Source organism: Juglans regia, chromosome 2, assembly GCF_001411555.2.
Source record: "Juglans regia cultivar Chandler chromosome 2, Walnut 2.0, whole genome shotgun sequence".
Classification (NCBI taxonomy): domain Eukaryota; kingdom Viridiplantae; phylum Streptophyta; class Magnoliopsida; order Fagales; family Juglandaceae; genus Juglans; species Juglans regia.
This window is the reverse complement of record NC_049902.1, coordinates 14,471,952-14,478,126: the sequence shown is the minus strand read 5'-3', so window position 1 is coordinate 14,478,126 and position 6,175 is coordinate 14,471,952. Positions and strand designations below refer to the sequence as shown.

The following is a 6,175-nucleotide window of genomic DNA, read 5'->3' as shown; positions in this document are numbered from 1 at the left end:
CATGTTAATCTAACATTAAAAAAGAGATAAGGCAAGATCACTTACCAAAATTCGTGCCCCTTGAGCTCTCAAAACTCAACTCATGCTAAGAACCTCCCTCAAGCTACTCGATTTCAACCTTTTCTCATACTTTGAATGCTTTGCTCTCAAGAACACCAAAGGAAAGCTAGAGAGAGTTGTGTGAAGAAGTGAAAGATAAGGGGAGGTATTTATAGGACTCAATGGAGGGTGTGAGGCAAAGGGGGTGTTGGTTTTGGCTCCAAGGAAGTGAATGTGATTGGTGTGTGTGGGAGGTGGTGTGTTGATTGCATTCGAAGCTTTGTGTCATAGCTTGGTCAGCTGAACAATGACCCTGAATCTTCATGATTGAACCTTGGAAAGGAGGTAGAAGAAGCCCATAGGTGCAGTGGCTGCATTGGTGCAGAAAAATAAAACAAAAATTCACAAAGAAATCAAACCACGGCCAACGGTTTTGGGTTCCTTCAAAGCTGTCCAGATTTTTGATACTCTTTTGTCCCATTCTCTTAGTTTGATTTGGGGGTATTATGGCCTTAATTTGAAGAATTTTTCAGGTGAGGAAGAGAGACATGAGTGGCTACCAAGTGATAATGCTTGAGCAAAAAATCAAAGAGGTGAAAAGAGAGGTGGTTAAGCCGAGTGGTTCAAGTGTGTGCCTCTTTGATTGCCAAACGGTTTAAGGTCCTTAAAATGGGATTGGGCAAGTATAAAAATAATACAATTTGAAGCACTTCCAAGGGAAAAAATGAAAGGGGTGGCATGTGGAGGTGAGGTAAAAAGGTGCATACAATTCTTGAAGATGAAGGTGTAGTTTGGCTAGTCAAGCTTTCAAGTTTCTATGCAAACAGTTGGGATTTTTGTCTTGGCATATGGAATTGTTTTGGCCTTCACCTAGGTTAGTTTTTAGGTGAAATAATGAGGGTTTAAAGGGAAGAAAAGTCTTTTAAAATTTGTGGAAAAGGCATGGGTTTTGGGTTTGGTTTGATTAGGTGTGCATGGTGATGCACCAAGGGTGCCCATTGGTGGTTGTGTTGGTATTGTCAAGGCTTGGTTCCAATTGACATGGATTGGGTTAGTTCTAACCTCCAAGTGTTGTCTAAGAGTGATTTGAAACGATTATAAAATCTAAAAATTTCAGATCATAAATGTGAAGAAAAAATAATTTAAAGAAAACTATGCAAAAATCATGGTGTGGGTTACTATTCATTTGTGTGATGAGTAGTGCTTCTTAATTCCTGTTAGAAGCTTAACTATGGTTGGGGAGGGGGGGGGGGGGAGGGAATCCTAGGGGCGTGTAGTTCATCTTGGGTTTAAGGGAGATCCATGCTATGTCGTATGTGGGCTCTAATTGGAAGAATGAAATAAAAGACAAGGCTTTAGGCTTCAAGGGTTGGGCTTTTGTTGGGCCAAATGTGCAAGCCTTGGTTGTTGGCTTTGGAGTGGGTTATTATATGGACCTTATGTCTAGATTTGTGGGGCCTATCCACGGATTCAAAGGCCTATTAGGTTGGGTCCTAATCTTAGGTCTTTCTTGGTGTGACGTGTCACAACCCCGCCCCAAGTCCTATGACTGGGACGTGGTCGCGACACGTGACCTGTTCTTTCTTATTAATATTAGCATGTATTTCTTTATTTTATTTTATTTTATTTTCTACGAGGGTAAAGGGATGGGCGTGAACATGTCATGCATGTACACTGCGTTTCTAATTTAAAAGTAAGCACCTGATAGACAATCTGTTCAACATATTACCAAAGGACTCTCAGAGTCCACCATTCATTCATTTAAAACATCACTAGTTCCAATAAAAAGGGGACTCCGTCCCTACAACATATCCAAAATACGTTTAACCTTCTTATGTGGGGTTACCATCACCCCACTATAGAAGTTACACTATTACTATCATCTCACCTCAATATATACATCATGCCCAAGGACATATTGTCTTTAAGTCAAACCAATAAAATGTCCCGACATGGGACCCATCATAAAACATAAAACATAACGATTATCATTAAACCGAACCGACAGGGAATACTAAGCATCAACCCTTCCCTCCTCAGCAGTGCCTAGCTCCACAGCCTCATCATTCATACCTGGACGTTTAAAACATAAACACAAAGTGAGTTTAATACTCAGTAAGCAGTACACCATGCCGTTAACTTATTAATCACATAATCTTTTCCTTTGAAAACATGCATACATCAATATTTGCTAATTCTTGACAATGCTTTCATGCGTAACAATTTAAGAATAACTGTACTTTTCATGCATAGCTGTACTGTACTTTCATGCATAACTTTCATGCATAACTGTACTTTTATGCTTAACTATACTTTTCATGCATAAACATTACTTGCTTTCATGCATAACATTATTTAGAAATGGCTTTGCTTCACGTTTCACTTTCTTGGGCCAGTACACACTATTACGCCCCGCGTGTTAGGGTTAGCGGTCTTTTGGACCTGGATTCCCTCCCGCGGCCGCAGGTTGGGAACCCCTTTTTCATGGGGGGCAGCACTAGGTGCACTTCCAGTACTACTTACCTGGCATTGCAATCTGCCCATTCATTTGGTACCGTTTTCATACATGTGGCCATTACGTACATTCATACATCCATGCTTTCATTCCTTTTCCTTTCCTTTCTTTAGAAAAAGTAACGTTTTCATCATCTTCATTTAGTGCCAATGCATATGCGTTTCTTTGAAAGGAATGTTTCATGTCATGATACATATAGGTACGGCATAATTATTTGAGAGAGCATGCATAAAATCTCATGATGCATTACCTTACATACACACAATGGTAATTGACAAGGTACTTAACAGGGGTTACCAAGAAAGGCTTATACATACTATACATGCATCTATTCTTTCATAAGAGAAACATTTGGAAAGAGAGAGAGAGACTTTTTCATAAAAGAGCTTTGTGTGTAAGGAGCATGGTCATAGCTACTTACCTCATGGCTTTACAAGTAAGTTCCTTGAATCTTGAAAATAAACTCCTATTCAATGAAATGAAATAAACATATTAATATTCATTTCACTTAAGACTTGACTATCTAATACCCATACGTGCTCACTTAAATTCCAAGTGGAATTAAGACGTCTTCCTTAACCTATTTAGCTACATACATGGCACTAAGTCAACTCTTAGTATCTTCATTACAATATTTAAGTACCTATGAAAGTATGAGGCTTGCTTGCTGTCCATTTCTTAAAGGCTATTGTTTTCTATAATGGTAATAGATGGAAATCATAAGTTAAAATGAAGAGGTGCTATAAATCTGGAATTTTCATAAAGGAGGGCATTTTGACAGTTTTGCATCATCATATGGAAGATAGATCCCACAAGAGGTAATGCTCATAAGAGAGTTGGTTTTGTCACTCATTCTCCAATGGTTTTTCATGCTAAAGTTTATCTTTGATTAAACGAGAAGGGGTAAGGTTAAGCAAAGGTAAAGTGATTGGCTTAGGCTTCCAAAACAGAACCTGTTTTCTAGTTTTTGTAGTGCATGGACAGCTAGCAAGTCTCAATGTTTTCATGGTCTTAAACATCCCTTACTTAATCAAATATCAATCATACAATTAACTAGTACAAGAGTGGTAGAACTCAAGGAAACCTCATGTATTTTTTGAAACATAGCACAAATATAAGGATACAAACTCTTGACAACTTAGGGCCCGTTTGTTTTCAGAGATGAGATGAGATGAGATGAGATGAGTTGAGATTAAAGTTAAAAAGTTGAATAAAATATTATTAAAATATATTTTTTAATATTATTGTGTTTTGGGATTTGAAAAAGTTGAATTGTTTATTTTATTTTGTGTGGGAATTTGAGAAAGTTGTAATGATGAGGTGAGATGAGATGAGATGAGATGAGATGAGATGAGATGAGATGTTTTTGGAAAACAAACAAGGCCTTAGAGTTTCTAAGTAAGCTTACCAATTTAATTTAAAAGTCTTGGTGGCTTACTTAGGCCAAAAATCTTAGGAAAACATGTCTAAACTATAAACTTTAACTCCATAATTTTTAACACCTAAAGACATGACTTTTAACACCAAAACAGGACTTATCCCATACCAAAACAGGACTTGTGACTAATAAGCTTAAACCAGAAATTATGTCATCCCAATAATAAGAAACACACGGCTGGAACACTCCAACAGGGCATGAACACACACAGTTTCTTCATATATATATACACAACATATCAATTAATCTTCCAAGTCAAATAGAAAAAATATGTATTTTCTAAAGGTAGAAAATATACAGCATAACAGCTTCAATATGCTCGGCTTTGCCAAAAGAACAGAGCATTGATGTTTGCCAACACATAGACAACAACTAAAGATCAAGATTCAAGTTAAGACAACTAAATAGGTCTCCCAACATCAACAAAACCGAGTGGGTCGAGTTTAGAGTTTTACCTTTGGTGAAAACCTTCCGAAACATGAAAATGAGGAGAATGGAGATAGATTCGGCTTAGGAAAACAGAGGATATACGAAGCCTTTGGCTGGAAGTCCAAAACCGAACATCAATAATCTATCAATAGAAACCCACTTGATTAAACTATGGCTAGGTTTCGAAATACTCAAGGAAGAGGGTTGAGGATGCTCTTACCTTACTATTTCCCTCTTGAGAAGGAAGAAACTTGGAAGCTTGGCTTGAGATTGAGAGAGAAATGGAATGGGAGAGAAAGGTTTGTTACACGGTGAGGGCTGGAAGTATTTTCTTCCTTTCCTTGTTCTAGCTATCGGTGGGTGCAAGAGGAAGAAGGGGAATTGCTTTCTTGTCCCTTGGAACCGACGTGTAAGAGAAGAACAGAGAATTTAATTTGGCTTATGGAGGAAGCTACGGTAAAGGAACTAAGGAAATTGATTTTGTCTTTTTGTGTAGCCTTGACCAACGGGTTGGTGGGAAAATTGCTTAGGATTAGTTTTTATTTATTTTTTTTTCTCTTTGTTGACTTGGACGATGGATGCAATAGCTTCCTTAGGAAGCTCGTGGGTCAAAGGCTTAATGGCTTTCCTTAGAAGCCTAAGAGCATTGGCAATGGTCTAGCCATTGTTAAGTCTAAAATTTGGCTAGAATTTCAATTTTTAGCTATAATATCAATTTTTGACTAGGTGAGTCCACATTGGACTAGCCATTATAAAGTTAAAATAATAATATTATATTATTATTATTTTTTTTTTTGCAAATACAATTTATATATTTTTTAGATCTTCATAGTTTGTAGAAATAATGTGTCTACTCTATCAATCAATAGAAATAATGTGCTTGCCATGCATGTTTTTACCATTCAAAGAGAGAGGGAAGTGATTTAATAATTAAATATTGATTTCCATTGTGAATAGTAGCTAGCCATATTTGGAGAGGAGTTAAGATTTACTATTCATCAAGTCTTAAGCTTTGGACCATTGGCTAGTCCAATGTGGAGACTTTTTCTCATATCTAGCTAAAGTTTGGACTTGCATTGACATTTGGCTAGTCCATTGCCAATGCTCTAAACGGGTGAAAGGGTGGGGACAAACTTTTGCCTTGGTCAAAACTTATCATCTAAGCTTGGAAGATGGATGGTGGAGATGAATCCACCTTAAGAATGTTTTTTACCTACCAATCCAATGGTAGAGATTAATTGGACCATTTTCTAAATAAATAAAATTGAAGGACTTAAGGAAAAATATTTTAAAGTCTTAAAAATAATACCCTTGATTTATTTTAATAAACCATATTTTAAAATAAAACATACACATCTTAAAATAAAATAATTGGAAGTAATAAAAATCTTTATCTCAAAATATTTAACTTAAAGAATTAATAAAATGACGTAAGGACCTATGTAGTAGGACTCGGGTATTACATGACGCCCCCAAACCCCTACTTGGGATGTAACAGAGACTTAGAGCGTCGAGACATGCAATATAAGGTTATATACCCCTGTTCAATTTCTGTTAATATGCAATGCATCCTAAAATGCAACTAATAGTATGCAAATATCATAGTGGAATAAGGGTGACTAAATAAAACTTATGCCAGAATGAACTAAAACATCCCAATATTAATAACCACCATAAGTTCAAACCATAAAGTAGCATATCCTCAATACAAACTACTTTCAATAATAAGTCTCCATGATTAGATCAATTCATTC

At 36.6% G+C, this 6,175-nt stretch overlaps 1 long non-coding RNA gene across 2 annotated transcripts; it reads right to left on the bottom strand.

Moving 5' to 3' along the window:
* Positions 1 to 1,764: 1,764 nt before the first annotated feature.
* On the bottom strand, positions 1,765 to 4,873 carry LOC108995957. 2 transcript variants are annotated; one of them, XR_001996938.2, is made up of 4 exons: positions 4,642 to 4,873; positions 4,448 to 4,563; positions 2,976 to 3,020; positions 1,765 to 2,112 (listed from the first exon to the last, which is right to left on the bottom strand). It is a non-coding gene; the product is annotated as an uncharacterized LOC108995957 (long non-coding RNA). The 2 variants fall into 2 exon arrangements; XR_001996939.2 differs by having other exon boundaries at positions 4,448 to 4,534; positions 4,642 to 4,865.
* Positions 4,874 to 6,175: the final 1,302 nt, after the last annotated feature.